At 36.4% G+C, this 17,222-nt stretch overlaps 1 long non-coding RNA gene across 1 annotated transcript; it reads right to left on the bottom strand.

Annotated features, from left to right (window-relative positions):
* Positions 1-14,458: 14,458 nt before the first annotated feature.
* On the bottom strand, positions 14,459-15,495 carry LOC107747059 (uncharacterized). The gene is made up of 3 exons (XR_001640756.1): positions 15,369-15,495; positions 14,833-14,900; positions 14,459-14,485 (listed from the first exon to the last, which is right to left on the bottom strand). It is a non-coding gene; the product is annotated as an uncharacterized LOC107747059 (long non-coding RNA).
* Between the last annotated feature and the right edge of the window lie 1,727 nt (positions 15,496-17,222).

Below are 17,222 nucleotides of genomic sequence, written 5' to 3'. Positions count from 1 at the left end.
TGACCTCTTATATGTCAAAAGATCAAGGGAATTTTCATTTCTTATAGTTCATGACCCCTTTAAGTGGTAATATGGTTAGATATTGTGTATGTTAGATGTTTCATTTTGCTTGTTGCTGTTGCATTTTGCTCACAAGTGACTGTCATTGTATTGTAATTAGGACCTTCAAGATTAAACATTTTAATGCCATTAAGACAAATGAAATACCACCCATGAGCAAACACACCGTCTGCGGTACAAACATTAATGAGAAGTGCATCATAGCACTGCAGCCTAATTTTAAATGTATAAACGCAACCCAAAATGAAAAATTCTGTCATCACATACTCCTCTTCATATCCTTCTCTTTGCAACTTTACAGATCTTCTTTATGCACCAAGAGCTTGTAACACTCCAAAGAGAAAGGAAAAAATGAAATCGCATCATATGACCCCTTTAAACACTCAAAGGTGTGTCATTAAAAATATACTGTATGTGGTGCACTGCTCACCAAGTGCCGCTCATTTTCCAAGCAAAATGCGATGTATTGCCATTGTACTGAATTCAACTAACTGAATATTCATAAAATTGTCCCCTTTGTATTCTGAAGAAAAATTAGTTTGGAGTGACATGAGGGTCAGCAAATGATGAATTATCCCTTTAAAGAGGAAGTGAATGTGTTAACATGTTAACTACAAAAACAATTATGAGAATTAAACATTTTACTCATTTGACAGCCCTAATTATAATGCAGCAGAACTCAATTATAATGCCACAGTGCAATAAATAATACAAAGCAAACCAGGTTCAATGCAAGAAACCTTTATGAAGTTATGAGGAGAGGAGGTTGTGTGTAGAGTCGCACACACACAAAGCCTGAATTGGTGTGCAGGGACCAAGTTCATATATCCCCTGGGAGCTTTTCTAAACAACAACTAGGCAACATCAAGAGAACACAATCTCCCAGAGTAGCGTGGCAAAGATCAGTCTTCCTGACAGCGCTGAAAAGACAAGCTCTGACCCCATCATACACACCGGAAAAAAAACAGCATGGAGCAAACTGCTGTAACTAACTGCTGTAAAAGCCACCCTCCCAAATCACACGGCCAGACGTCTGTGACCATCGGGAGGTCATGGTCTGAACACAGCGCGTGGTCAGGGTGAGCTGTTTCATCAATACTGAATCACAGATCATCCCAGCATCCATGACAGCAACTAAAACTCCCTTTAATGGTCAGATGGACGGATATATATCACACACAGAGTGTGACGGCCTTCAATTAGCTATTACAGGGCGGCAGGGATCAATATGGTGAGTGTACAGGGCAAGAGCATGCCTTCGGGAAAGACTACTGAGTCAAAAGTGCAAGGTCAAAAATCACATGACAATTAAAAAAAAATTTTATTTAAGCATTTGGCAGATAGTTTTATCCAAAGCTGTACATTTCAGAGTTGTGAAACACTTTTTATCAATACGACAAATAGAAGATACTATTCTGGCAAAGATAAACAGTTCAAGGAATATTCTGGTAGGCCTGGCGATAAAACGGTATCGATATTTATTGACGGTACACCTTCTTCGAACATTTTTTTTCTTAGCTGTAATTATAATATTGATAAAATACCAGGAAAACTAGCTGAATTTCACCGTCAGGCCTTTTTATCATGGTCTTTGATCCACAAGCACAATTTTTCACCTCATAGGTACTATATATGGAACAATATGGATATATTAAACACAAATCGCTTTATCTAAAACACTGGTTTGATAAAAGGCATCATATTGGTGGATCAGTTATTTAATTTTAATGGTTTTCTTTTTACTTATGGTGAGTTTTTGGCACATTATAAGATTCCTGTTACACCAGGGGACTATGCCAAAGTTTTTGGGGCTATTTCTCCTGAAGTTTGTATGTTATTTAGACATCAGACAAGAATTAACATCCAACAGTGGTCTCTGCCTAATATAATAAGTTCTTATATAGGTAACATCTGTTTTTCTCTTAAATCACACAACAGTTCCGTAAGAGCTTTATTTCAACGAGACATTGTGTCCTTGCCTTATGTTTATTCATATTGGAATCGCCTGATAGACAATATTGTTTGGAAAAAGGTGTGGTTAATACCTAATCAATATTTAATTACAAACAAGGTTAAGGAAGTATCATTCAAAATTATACACAGGATTTACCCAGCCAAATATTATTTGGTAAAATTTAAATCTGATATTGATTTTAGTTGCTCCTTTTGTGTCAGTTGCCCTGAAACTGTGGTACATTTGTTTTGGCATTGCCCTTTTGTAAAACTATTTTGGCAAAATGTATGTAATTTTATTGTACAAAATATTGATAATCATTTTGTTTTGTTATGGAAAGATGTATTATTTGTTATATTGGAGAACAGCAAAGAAAAGCACAGTCACGTTTACATGATGAATCTTATTTTTTTTACAGTGGTTAAATAAAAATAAAAAAAATTCTATTGCTCTTTGTTTTAAAAAAAAGGTTATAAAAATGTCAATAATTATCGATACCGAACGATATGAAACATTATATCGTTGATAATTTTTTTTAGCTATATCGCCCAGCCCTCTGGGTTCATAAATGTTAAATTACTCAGTCTTTCAAGTCTGTTACACCACAAAATGTGCACAATATATCCGTTTAATATGATTTTAGTAAAAAAAAAAAAAACACTAGCATGTTTTGTGTGAAGTTCTATGCAATGTTGTTGGGCTTAAATAACATGCATGTTTAACAGAAAAATATAACTTTTTTTACTATAAGCTTAAGATTTCTCCATAAAATTTGCATCATTTACTTCCATTGAAAGTGCCTCACAAACACTAGCTATAAAGCACTTGTATCAAACTATCATGTGTAGGAATAAATTCAAGCAGCAAAATGCAGGGTTTATGACAAACGGTCGTGCCGAAGCAGCCAACACCTTTCCTTTTCTTTAGCCAATTTGCGTGATTTCTCTAAACCTGCCGCTAAGAAACAAGAGAAGAAAGAAAATAGCCTCATTTAGCAATAAAGCCAATCTCCTTCCCTGGCTGCTAAATTAGCTTTGGGTGAAATAGAGCCAGAGCTATTAATCTTGTGCAGAATTAATCATTTCCGATGAGTAATTTGCACGCTGCACCCCTCTGCAGGCTAATAGAAAGCAGGGCGGGGAATTAGAACAGACAGGCGAATATTAGCTGACGCCTCTAACGTGCATCCCATTTGGAAAAAGGCACTGACAAGTGACAAGGTGGCCATTAGTTTACGTCTTTAAAACAAACAAGGAAAAGCATTAGAGAATTAACAGTAATTCCATGTTAGATATGAAAAGGTTGCATTTGCTAAAAACTATCAGTGGGTCCTGAGGTGCAAATTCACACTGCTGAGATTTAGACACTTGGGATGAACACCCAATGGATTTAATTAAGTATAAAATAAATCTACAGCAACAAAAAACAATAGGCAGTACTTCTGTACATAAAATAGAAATATAGAGGGAACGGAAATTAGGAGTATGATCTATTATATTTGTCCTTCATAGTCCCTAAACTCTCATTCTATCATTCTTCATCCCCAAATGAGAATCGTACTAACCCAGATTAGTTCAGTCTCTATGGTCTTACAAATTCACCATGTAACTAGGACCAACTGAGCTAAGCAAAGAACCTCTACATCACTACGCACAAGCTTAGAGTATGCATTTCAATTGGTGATTATAAATGAGAGGATAAATATGTTGTAGATCATAGAACTACAAAGGATGAAAGAAACATTACATTTCCTCAGCATTTACTCTAACAAAAATGTCATTTGAATCTTATATGACCTCCCGATCGTCCCAGAGTCAATGGGTTTTTTGAATGGGAGTTTGGTTAAATCCCCTAAAATAAGGTCCGTGGTTCACCCAAGCTCAAGATACATTCACGTTTTATTCTTATATAGATTATATAGAGTTTTTGGATATGGTAAGATTAAACTTATTTTTATATTTGTCCTTCATAGTCCCTAAACTCTCATTCTATCATTCTTCATCCCCAAATGAGAATCGTACTAACCCAGATTAGTTCAGTCTCTATGGTCTTACAAATTCACCATGTAACTAGGACCAACTGAGCTAAGCAAAGAACCTCTACATCACTACGCACAAGCTTAGAGTATGCATTTCAATTGGTGATTATAAATGAGAGGATAAATATGTTGTAGATCATAGAACTACAAAGGATGAAAGAAACATTACATTTCCTCAGCATTTACTCTAACAAAAATGTCATTTGAATCTTATATGACCTCCCGATCGTCCCAGAGTCAATGGGTTTTTTGAATGGGAGTTTGGTTAAATCCCCTAAAATAAGGTCCGTGGTTCACCCAAGCTCAAGATACATTCACGTTTTATTCTTATATAGATTATATAGAGTTTTTGGATATGGTAAGATTAAACTTATTTTAGTGAATAAAGTACCACATTTCAGCTATCGTTTTGTTAGGATGGCAGACCCCTACGTGAGCATCCTGATGATTAAAGGCCTTAAAGGGGAGCTGTTGCCCCCTCAAATTGAAAAAGGTTAGAGGAAAAACGTACTGCGCCATGGTAAAAAAGATAACATCAGAAATACAATAACAAATTTAGATTCAACAGCGTCAAGTACTTCAGCTTCATTCATCGCACCCAAAGAAAAACTGCAGTGCATTACAAATATAGGACAGGAAGAGCTAAATAAACTTATCATTGCATCTAAACCAATAACATGCCTATTAGATCCTGAACCCACTAAATTACTGCAAGAGTTGTTACCTGTAGCAGAAGAAACGCTTCTCAATATTATTAACTCATCGTTATCTTTAGGTCACGTCCCAAAACCATTCAAGCTGGCGGTTATTAAGCCTCTTATTAAGAAACCACAAGTAGATCCTAATGAACTGGCAAATTACAGACCCATTTCAAATCTTTCACTTTTTCGCATTTGGCTCCCAAACTCTGGAATAGCCTTCCTGATAACGTTCGGGGGTTCAGACACGCTCTCTGTTTAAACCTAGATTAAAGACACATCTCTTTAGCCAAGCATTCAAATAATGCATCTCATAATCTTGTACTACAGTTATATATGATTAAAAGCACATTATTATTCCTTAGCTTGGGTTGAACAAATCATTTTTGCTTGGCTGGAACAGCAGCTACACTAATTATGTCTCTCTTTGCTTCTCTGTTTCTGCTACGGGATTGACATCTAGGAATTACACAAGCTTCAGTCTGGATCCAGCCCTTACGAAGACCTGAGATGACCGAACACCTGAGAAGAGATGATGCCAACCCCTCAGAGGACCTCAGATGATGCCAACCCTGAAACAACATAAGCTACCAAATTTTGCTACAAGTTTGATTGCAACATATAATCTTTGCTGTTATTAGTGTTCATCGTCTGTTTGGTTACGTGATTAACTGAATTTTACCATACATTTCTGCCATATGTACATCAATTTGACATAGTCACCACTGATAAGCTACTACTAAATATATTGTAGAAACGTAATTTTCTGCAAAGCTGCTTTGCAACAATTTGTATCGTGAAAAGCGCTATACAAAAACTACATATATACATACATACACTACCGGTTAAAAGTTTGGGATCAGTAAGACTTGTAATGTTTTTTAAAGAAGTCTCTTATGCTCATCAAGGCCGCATTTATTTGATCAAAAATACTGAAAAAAAAACTGTAATCTTGCTAAATGTTATTACAATATAAAATAATGGTTTCTATTTTAATATTAATAAAAAATTAAAAACATTAAAAATCGTTCTGATCCCAAACTTTTGACCGGTAGTGTAAATCTTTCATTTGAGAGTAAAACCACACTGTCAGTTTCCCCAGCACTGTAAACACAGACACAGTGGCTCTAAGTGAAGCAAAAATGTTTCTCTGTAATAAGAGAGCAGAAGAAATGTAGGTCTCCTGTGATTTAAGCAAGCATTCAGTTATTCTAATTATAGCTGAGTTTTACCAGTCTTTTTTCACTTTGGCACTGATGGGAACAATAACCAAAGAGTAACATTCAATTAGCAGAGAAGATTAAAAACTTTATCTGTCATAATAGATTTAGCACAAAACACAAATTACATCTTTGATTAGTTCAAATCAGATGGTCGATTACATATGTCTCATGGTGGATAAGGTCGCATGACCGCGAATGATATTAGGAGATTATAATCATACCTATATGAGTGTGTGATCCTGCATGTCATTACGGTCAGCAATGTGGGGAAGTCAAGCGAAAAATTGATACTCTCATGGTGGTATAAGAAGTTTAGAAAGCAAGTAATGAAAGCAATCACACAGTACTTTAGGAGTAAATATTACAGCAATAAAGATAATGAACACTACAGACTTTATATTGCAGCTGTGTATGTATATTCACAGCCAGTAATTGTATTTACACAGGGATGTGATGTAATTTCAGCATTTACATGTGCGTAGTTGATTTTATAGCCAAACGGCCTATTGTTTTATGACAAATACAAGGTTGTGTGATTTTAATTTCCATCCAAATCTCATCTCTGCAGTAGAGCTGCAATTTGGCATCTCAATAGTGATTATTTTTATTAGTATATTCAGTTCACTAAACAAACCAAGCATGTCGCCCTTTGTAAAGTAGCAGTCATTCTAAGATCAGTGTACCAGCTCTGAATCAATATAATCTCATCCAACCGGACATGATAGGCACAATATTCATGAAGCTAATTAATTCAGTTTCATTGTTTTTCTGATGTTTTCATGTGCAGTCAAACCTGTTATTATGCTAATTCAGCTAATTAAACATTTTGCCAAATCGCAAGAGTGTTTCCCAACAGTAAATTGCATGTAAAGGGAAAAATATGTAAAAAACAGTTTTCAAATGGTCACCAAAATCCTAGCATGACTAATATCACGATTTGCATGGTCAGTGTAAAGATCAAATGTATCTGAATAAAAATGTGGGTGGCTTAGCGGTTAATATCTGAGATAGGACTCAAAAGGTTGCATGTTTGAACCCACAAAAAGGGTACAAAGCTGTCACTGAGGTGGTACCCTAGTGTAAAAAAGGATAAAAGGTATATCTTTGAACCTAATTTACCCCGAAATGGTACATGTTAGCACTACTACTTGTAGTCATGCATGCAGTGTGAAACAAGCCTAAAATATAATATTCAGAACAAGGTGTCAGATACGCCTGTGGAAATTCATAGCACTGCAAACCAAGAAATCCCACACTTTATTTTGTAAATGAATACTAATCTAGTGTCAATTAGTCCACCAGCATCAAATATTTGCAGAGCTTCACTAGAAGTGTATTCTCAGTCTTTTCGGAAAAGCTACGGTCTGACTTCCCAATCTCTCTCTCTGATGAAAAGCAGAGAGCATGTGAATAGGGCTTAGGTTGAGGAAGAAAGAGGGCAGGAAATACCACTCGTTGGGTTCTCTGCGAGACGACGGCTGCACAGAATGTGCTGGAAGAGCTCTTCTCTCAGCTGGAGTCTGCCAGAGAAAGCGAAGACTCCCATGGAAACGGAGTTGATCAAGACCCCGCGCAAGGCTGGAACCCTCCAGAATTCTAATGGAACACGATGGAGTGGAATGTGAATGAGAATGGAATGCCACTGATGGAATAGAACCAGAATAAATATTTCACACAGTGCCTCTCTGCCCGGGAACAAATATTGATGAGGAAACGCCGGAGCCATCAATAACCACTTTCCCTCAGCGGAGTCATTTAGCTTGACCCTGCGAATCTAAGCCATTTCATCCTCTGTAATAACTAGATTATGTCTCAAAGCACAAACACTATAATCTAATCTTTTCCATGAATTTTAAGCGTGAGAATGAATAAGAAGTATGATTTGTTTTGAAATTGTTTGTTGAATCTGCTGCTCTCGGCTGCACCATTACATGAAAAATAATCACGGGCAGGTGTGACCTCTTATTCTTTCAAAGCTCTGACAGGAAAAACATCATTACCGCCACCTTCAAGGCCAATTGATGTCTCGCTCCTCAAGCGACATTATACACCCCACGAGAGCTCGGAATTGAATTCTCACTGTCAAACTGCACAACACACTCGTTTAAAGCAGCCAGGCTGAATCAACTCAGAGTTGCTTTTCATAATAGCACCATCTATTTATGTCAGGATTAATTATTTACATTTTGCATGAACCTGATGATTTCCTTCATTTACACTCAGTCAGCTATGTTAGCTGGGTGAAGGAAATGGGGGCCGTGTAAACACTGCTAATAAATTAAGCTCAATTCCTCTGCCACATCGCATTTGCACCCATTTGCCTCTGATTGTGTTTGTTTACGTTCCATCTGGATAAAAAGGAGTAAGCGGGAAACGGAGGAAACTCTTTCACTGGCGGATCGTTAGAACTAATGAATTCTATTTCAGCGCCCTCTTCGTGCACCCCCTTCCACCTCCCTCTCCTTTTTCCAAAATCTAGCCTGCTGAACGAGAAACCGCTTTTATGACTACATCTATAGTACACTGGGAAAACATCCCATTAAACGTATGATTTAAAACACTGGCAGCTGTGGTTGCCAGAAATTCACTGTTAAAATTCACTGTGACAATAATTTGCCTGTATATTTTACAGCTTATAACCGTATTCAAAAATGGGCAATATTCGTATATAGATGGTACACAGGATCATGCAAATAAAAGACGAAATCAGGGTAACACACAACACTAAAATAATGTAATAAACAAGAACTACAATAAAACAAAAATACAATATAAATCAAATATATAATAAAAAACTAAACAATTTAAATAAAATATAACCATATGTAATGTGTCACGTTACTTCCAAATACCACAAATTTATATTTTTACAGTAAAATTACATTACATTACAACATTACAATGTTGAACCATTTTATTGTTATTATACTGTAGTAGTTTTACAGTTTTTTTTGTCTGTGGATATACAATCTGTAAGCGGAAATAATTTATTCTGCATGATAAATTGCAGATATTGCATATTCTATACTATTTTGTCTAAATAAATTAAAAATAAAACACTAAAATTATAAAGTATGAAAATTCATTTTAAGAATGATTGAGATTTACTAAAGATAATGTTTTTAAGATTAACAAAGTGAGTGCATAATGACAATAACAATAATTTAAATGTAAATGTAAAAATAGAGGAAATTAGCATAAACAATAAAAATAGTCCAAATGAAAAAAAAAAACATAATATTGGCCGATAACCAATATGGTATGGATATATCCCTGAATCATGTACCCCTACCTTATTTTTCACTATGACTGTCTGTCACTAGAGAACATCTCACCATTTACAGATGCCCGCACAGCTCATTTTCACCCACATGCAAGCACACAAACACACTCACATACCATTCTCAGAATATTCACACATTAAACAAACAAATACATGGGCAGAAACTGCACTCGCACACACATGCTATCAGTGGAATAACCATAATTAGCTTTCAAAAGCAACTGATTAGAGTCATGATACTGAAAAGGCCTGGAGTAGAAAAAAGCAATCTCCTAATCAAGCATGAAAACCGAGCCTTTCAACCTCGGTTTAAGCTTATCTGATTTTTCAAACCCAGGCAAAATGGCTCACTTCACCTGAACAGAAGAATCTATAGGTGGGCCGGCACTTGAGATGTCAGCGTGAGTTTCTGAGAAGCGGACATAAGGACATTGATTGGCAGCAGACAACACACATGAGCAGCCTGTACATTTAAACCCAGACAGGAGGCCTTTAAACAAGAGCAGAACAGCACAAAGAGTTCACTTGTTACACAGGAAGGTCAATACCGAAACCGACTAGAAAGGAAAAGGAAAGAGGAGACAAAGGAAGGGCCATAAATGAAACACAAAGATGTTTTGACAGGGCTAATCAGCACCAAGTCAAGAGTTCACATTTGTCACGAAGATGAACTCCTCAGACTGTTTTACACAGGAAACCTAGGAGTAGTGAAGAGCTCTCTTGGATAGAGGCTGCTCTAAATCTTTCAACACATTTACTTTGGCCAAGAGTGAAATGCAATCCTCTGTTGTCCAGCCATGGAAACAGTGTGACCTGGGCTGTCTGTGTAGTGCATTTACCTTCCCGTTTGTAGAATTGTAATTACAGCGAGACTTAGAGAACTTCTGTAAAAACTTTTATTTACCAAACTTCGGTTTCCACCATTTTGGATTCGATCATTGTAATCTTAGGACATACCATGATTAAAATGATCCAACTACAATTATGTCATTATTTACTCATTCCAAACTTGTATGACTTTTGTTCTTCAGTGGAACAAAGATATTTTGAAGAATGTTTCAACTGTTTCAACAGCACAATAAAAGTCAATGGGGTCCAAACCAACACTGGACCTCACTGACTTTTACATTGCCATACTGAAACACAAATATTGGAAAACAGTCCATTTTTATTTGGCAGAAAAATAAATAAATAAAAATGACTTTTCAGCTTTGACTAAAAGTAAAGACTAGAACATGACACCAGTGAAAGTCAGGGTTCAGTGTTGTTTTGGACAGCCCACTAGGAACAGAGTAAATAAATAATGTTGGAAATATTATTTAAAAAGCATAACTGTAAAGGAAATGTGAGGTACAGACCATCATAATGTACACACACACATGAACCTGAGCTTTGATCCAAAGCCAATGTACAGCCAGACTGAATCCTATATATAATTCATCACAGAACCGAGAGGTGAAACACACAGCGAGAAACAATGAGAAAGAGAGAGAGAGCGCACTTGAGACCAATCCTACCCCTGTCTACAGCTCCATTATTACCTGATACCTGTCAGGTCATCTGATGCTGCCGCAGCACTCCACGAGCATCAAAGCATGGCTCGAACCAGCCATCATTCAAACAAGCTCAATATCACAGCAGTCATTACACGGGTTAAAGGAGACTTTACACACAGGAGTGATGTATGGGTGTTCAAAATACAAAATACAACAGCGACTAAGTGCAAACTGGATGGGCCTACTCTGGTTTCAAATGACTAAATGACTTCCTTTTCATCTAACCGACTAAAGAACAAAATATAATGGCTATATCAAAATGATCCAAACAAGGCCCTTCTTTCAAATCATATGATTAGTAGTCAACTAATATTGGTTTTCAAAGGCCGATATTGATGCTCACATCAAGTGAATACAGATACATCAATAACTTATATAATTCCATCTAATGAAAAACGTACTGGTAATTTTCTACCAGAACATTGTCTGTTAAGTTTACCTACATGTCCTTTAAGCCTTAAACATAGCACAACGCAATTCAAAACATGGGTAAAACACCTATGAATATCAATATGGAAAACTACTTCATATTAATAAGGTATATCTGGACATATTTTTTTACAGACTTTTGCGCATACTTAAAATTTTAATTGCTTAATTACAAATTAAAACAATATAAACTTAAAATTCATTACTACATTTTGAAGGCTATCACTTCTGTTAATCCAAGGGGTCACAGTTATTATCAAATATCACTAACAATAAAATTCACCAAAATATTGACAGACAGACACTATAAAAAAATCTAATAAATGACAAATGGAAAAGTATTCTGGATAATAGGGAAAAGTAGAAATTAACTGGTAATAAATGGAAACAAATATGTAATATTTAGCAAAATGCCATATAGCTAACATAATGACATGGAACAGAAATGACTTCAAATAAAAAAAAAAGCAGAATCTGCACTCACTTATAAAAATGTAATCAATCTTTTTTTTCAAAACTAGGAAGACTAGTGCCGAAATGTTTACAGATCTTACTGATCCATTTGTGCTTTTTGTACAATAAAAATCAAAATCGAGTGCGGATCCTGCTTTTTTCATTTGAAGTAATTACGAATTAAACTGCTTTTTATATTTATGAACATATATTGTACTTCACTTTTAAACACAGTGGCCCAAAAAGCATTTGGACACACTGATGAGTATGAATTTCATTGCATTAAATAAATCTTTATTTAACTGAAAGAAAGACACAAGCAACCTTCCAAGCATAACATCTATTTCAATGAAATTCACTGTCCAGCTGCTTTTTGAGGCCCCTGCATACATCATGTGATATTCCATTTTGTCTATATACACTCTTTGGAGATTGTTTTCATAGGGAACAAACAGAAGGTTTTCACTGACAGGGCTATAACTATGCCAAGACTGCCTTGCTTTATAAAGATTCACTAGAAATTCTCTCCTGAGAAAATCACTGGGAAAAACAAACGACCAACATTTTGCTTCAACCCTAGACATGCAGTATCTATCCGTGTGGTGAAAGAAATAGGAACGTTCAAGAGAAGATGAAGACACAGACACTCAAACACAAACAGCCCCTCGGAGCAACAGAGAGCACCTTTACACAGCACTGACATAGCACGTTAAAAAGAGGAAACATGAGACACAGAGACAGACAGAGAGCAGCAAACAGAGGAAAGGGAGGATGGAGAGATAAAGGGAAGCGATATGCTGTATTTAATGAGGTGGAGGAAGGCAGAGAAAGGAAGCCTATGGACAAATACACCTTCATCTGTCTGCCTGTCCATCTGGGTTTCAGAAAGAGCCCAGAGAATGCTGAATGAGAAGAGGAGATGTGACCATACTGGATGGGAATTTAAACAACCTGCTGTGATACAGAATTTACAGCTGTGGAAATCCGAAGCAGCCTATTTCATCTCCTCCGTCCCTGCTGTGAGGAACCAGAAGTTGATTTATCTAAGCTTATTATTATTGATTATGTAGCAGGGAGCAGGGATGATTGTAACACTTGTGGTTTTTGTTCATTTATTCAGAAAACGCTTAGCCTAAAGCTTTGAAACTTTGCCTCAAACACTGTTGACACACCAAATTCATTGAGCCAGATGCAATTAAATTACAGTACATGCACAAGTACACGTGGGCGAATGTTACAGTCAATGTCAGTAAATAATAAAAATACTTACATTTAGTAATGTTAACCAAAACATAACATCCGAAAAACGTTAATAAAAAGTTAATTAAGGACAGTCTTTCATACAAATGACTTCAGACTATATGTTAACACAACAAGGAAGATGAGTAAGTACTGAAATTGTATATTTTAACAATAGTGACATCTGTGAAATATAGCATAAAATCAACTCTGAAAAAATAAGCTGATAAATCTACAGCCTCTTTTACCTGAGGCTGGCGTCATAGTGTGATAGATGGAAAAACAGTTTAGCAAGAAACAGAAGGAAAAAAAGCAGTTTGAATCAATGTGATACCTTAAATATCCTGAATTTGCAAAGCTAGTTACCGATTCAACATGAAGATGACGTAACTACTTGTGGGTGGAGTATATTAATATATTTCAGGAAGTATGGATGGAATATTTTGTGCATACAGATACTGAATCGAGTGCTTGTGAATCAGACTTGAGTCGGAGATGTGTATAGATGTGTATCATTAATTAATTCATTAAAGTTAAAGAGCTAATGTTTTTAAATAAAAAAAATATTAGTAAATCGAGTTGAAATAGAATTAAACGTGCTCCAAACACAGTGAGAGGAGACAGAGAGCACATGGTGTGACTGAAGAGGGTCCACAGATTGCTGGGATTCGCACTGAATTTGGGCAGGATTATCGAATGCTGTTTGTTGAGACCCATTTAAATTGAGAATTAAAAATGCGGGGTGAATATGTGTGTGTACACAAGGAAATGAGAGTGAGAGAGAGAAAGAGAAAGTGTGAGGGCCACAAAATCCTTCTGCAATCCCCATTAAAAGCCTGTGTGTGATTATGGAAATGAACACTACTTCTAGATCGCAGTACGGTTCATTGATTTTCTGATGGTCGACTCCTCAATCCAAGACAAACTCCATCTGTGCCAAGACAAGCAGGCCGGCAGAACCCCTGCTTTCAGCTCGAAACCCAAAGCTACTGCACTCTAGAGTGGCAATAAAGTGCTGTTCTAATTCTATTCATGGTTAGAGATATTTGTGCCATACTGTATAATCCAATCACACCGCCTAATTACATTTGCATTTATTTTCTTGGCAGGCGATTACCAAAGCAACCTGTATATGTTATGTTGTGGAAAGTGCATATGTTATCATAATTACAGCAGGTAGCTAAGGATATAAATGAAGACAAACAAAATATAGCACCAGAGGATGTAAGAATAAAACAATAAAAATGTAAAAAACTTCTGTGAACTACAACATATTGTTCATTACACACAGTTAGTCCAACCTGATATGTAAAGGCGAACCACTACAACACGTTGTTTTAGCCTGTGTTGTAGGTGTATTTGAACATTACAGGAATACCTCACGCAAAAATTAAAATTTGCTGGAAATTTACTCACCCTCAGGCCATCCTAGATGTAGATGAGTTATTTCATCATCAGAACAGATTTGTAGGAGAAATGTAGCATTACATCACTTCTTCACCAATGGATCCTCTGCAGTGAATGGGTGCCGTCAGAATGAGAGTCCAAACAGCTGATAAAAACATGACACTTATCCACAAGTAATCCACATGATTCCAGTCCATCCATTAACAGCTTGTAAAGCAAATAACTGCGTGTCAGTTATTTGCTTAAATTCATCCTTAAGATGTTTTTTTTTGTTTGTTTTTTTTACTTCAAACCGTTGCTTCCGACCTAAATATGCGCCCTTAATCCACAATATTGTTTTCTCCAAATGAAATGACAGACTTTTATTTTTGGGGTGAACTAATAAGCTACAACAGACACTGAGAGGAATCAAATTCAGAAAAATATGTTTTTTAATAGCTCATTCCTGAATATGATTACATCCATTACAGCACAAATTCAGATGTCACCAACCTGTATGAAATGGTCTTCAGCAGGTGGTCTGCAACAGTAAGGTATCCTCCAATTATTGTTTCTTCAAACTGTGATTTTTTTTTTTAAATGTATTAAACAAAAACAACCAGGTAGGTAGGTAGTAGGTAAATATGAAGACGGTACTATACGCATGTTATCAGAAACCAGGCCTAAAATGCACCCGTTTATATATATATATAAGGGCTATAAGGCCTATAACGAGCCATATAAAATAGTTTGGTGGATTTCTTTAACATTTATTTGCTTGTTTATATTGAATCGATTACTGCTATTCTGTATACGGAGTAAAATTACGTCGGAAAAACAAGCATAGACCAAATACAAACGCAACCAAAACGGCGTTTTTAGTGCTGTTGCCCTTAACACAAATATTGACGGGTGAACAGTACCACCCAGTGGCCAACAGTGTAACTGCATCTGGTAAGTGGAGTCCGCTCATCTGGCAGATTCAGATAAAAAATTCATGTCGAATCCGTTTCTTAAACCCCACGGCTCATCTTTAATTCAAAACCCACCTGCTTGGTTTTTACGCTACACTCCTGTCTGAGGTGCTCCAACAAATCTTCAGCAATGCTGCTGCAGGTAATCTAAATACTGAAATATTCAGGAGCGGAGTGAGAGTCGCGTGCTGCTTCACCAGGTTTTTACTTCCGCTGACATGCGCAGGTGAACATGAAATCTATTAAGAGTCTTATGCGTTCTGGGACTTGAGCAAGAAGGCAGAATGAAGAATGAATCTTATAAATGCAGTCACCTTGATTTTAGGTCTGACACTACAGGGCTACAGTCAAACCCAAATTTAAAATAAACAGAAAATGATCTCCTTTTATTGTAATATTTTTAAGATAGTACATTGTTTTTATATTCATTCATTTAACATTCTATTCTCTGGAAAATTAAAGCATTGATTGCAGATTGTATTAACTTTTGTACATAATGATGGACAGCTATTTAGACCTGATTGATTTGGGCTTAATGAGGAAAGGTGATTAATGTTTTGTGATTTAAACAGGTAATTTCCAGCTCCAGGGTCTTTATGATGGTCTACAGCATCAGAATGCTTTCCACAGAGGATGGATAATTCACAGCGTGAGAAACAGGAATTAAAGGCCCTGAACAGCGATTGGATCCACCCTTCATTACCTGGGCTCAGCTATACACTATAACTGCCCATTTGCTCTAATGAGGTTTGACAATTATGAGGTTAATAAAGAATAATTTTGACAGGGTTTATTGATATGGTTGGGAATTAAATGATTAACTATCTCATTAAAATTAAGAACCTTGAAGTGCAATTACTTGTGAAATGAATTGACCTTCACAAGTGAAAAGATGTATGTCCAGCAAAGATGGAGGAAAGGGGCCTGAGATGTCTAGAGTTTGCAATGTCTGCATTTAAACTGGTGTGTTTGTGTCTATATGTATCATCTCTAAAATGTCATCTAAAATGTTCACCCCTTCTCCTCATGCATCATACAAGTAACCCAAAGTATATAGAGACTAATAATGTGAGATTTCTGATCTGACAAGGGATCCTCAAATAGGATTTGCTCAGAGCAGTTGTGCTCATTATCTCACCACCATAAAAACTGCCAAAAAAAGTCACACAGCTTTTAGTTCCAACTTCTAACTAACCGGCTGCTTAATCGTGTTTTAGTACCAGGCCTAAAACCAAGAGTGCATTAATATGAAACTATAAACTGCACGTGAAATGAATTGACCTTCACAAGTGAAAAGATGTATGTCCAGCAAAGATGGAGGAAAGGGGCCTGAGATGTCTAGAGTTTGCAATGTCTGCATTTAAACTGGTGTGTTTGTGTCTATATGTATCATCTCTAAAATGTCATCTAAAATGTTCACCCCTTCTCCTCATGCATCATACAAGTAACCCAAAGTATATAGAGACTAATAATGTGAGATTTCTGATCTGACAAGGGATCCTCAAATAGGATTTGCTCAGAGCAGTTGTGCTCATTATCTCACCACCATAAAAACTTCCAAAAAAAGTCACACAGCTTTTAGTTCCAACTTCTAACTAACCAGCTGCTTAATCGTGTTTTAGTACCAGGCCTAAAACCAAGAGTGCATTAATATGAAACTATAAACTGCATGATAATAAGCCAAGAACAGGAAAAAATGAGAATATAGCCAGGCGACAAACTCAGGCCATGACATTCCCTCACAGTGAGAAACAGCTTCAAGCTTAGACTTCATTTCCATCAGCACTCCACATCCAGGCCCAGACCAAATCTGTGATTTTTCCACATTTTCACTGCTTATTTTTGAGGGGAAATCTGCTTAATGGGTTGAAATATGGTAGAATGGTGCTGAAAGTATTTGTAAGTGAAAGCACTAAGACATTATCCAAA

Source organism: Sinocyclocheilus rhinocerous, unplaced genomic scaffold, assembly GCF_001515625.1.
Source record: "Sinocyclocheilus rhinocerous isolate Xijiao unplaced genomic scaffold, SAMN03320098_v1.1 scaffold708, whole genome shotgun sequence".
Taxonomy (NCBI): Eukaryota; Metazoa; Chordata; class Actinopteri; order Cypriniformes; family Cyprinidae; genus Sinocyclocheilus; species Sinocyclocheilus rhinocerous.
Note: the sequence above shows the minus strand (reverse complement) of the source record. Positions and strands in the feature narration are given on the sequence as shown.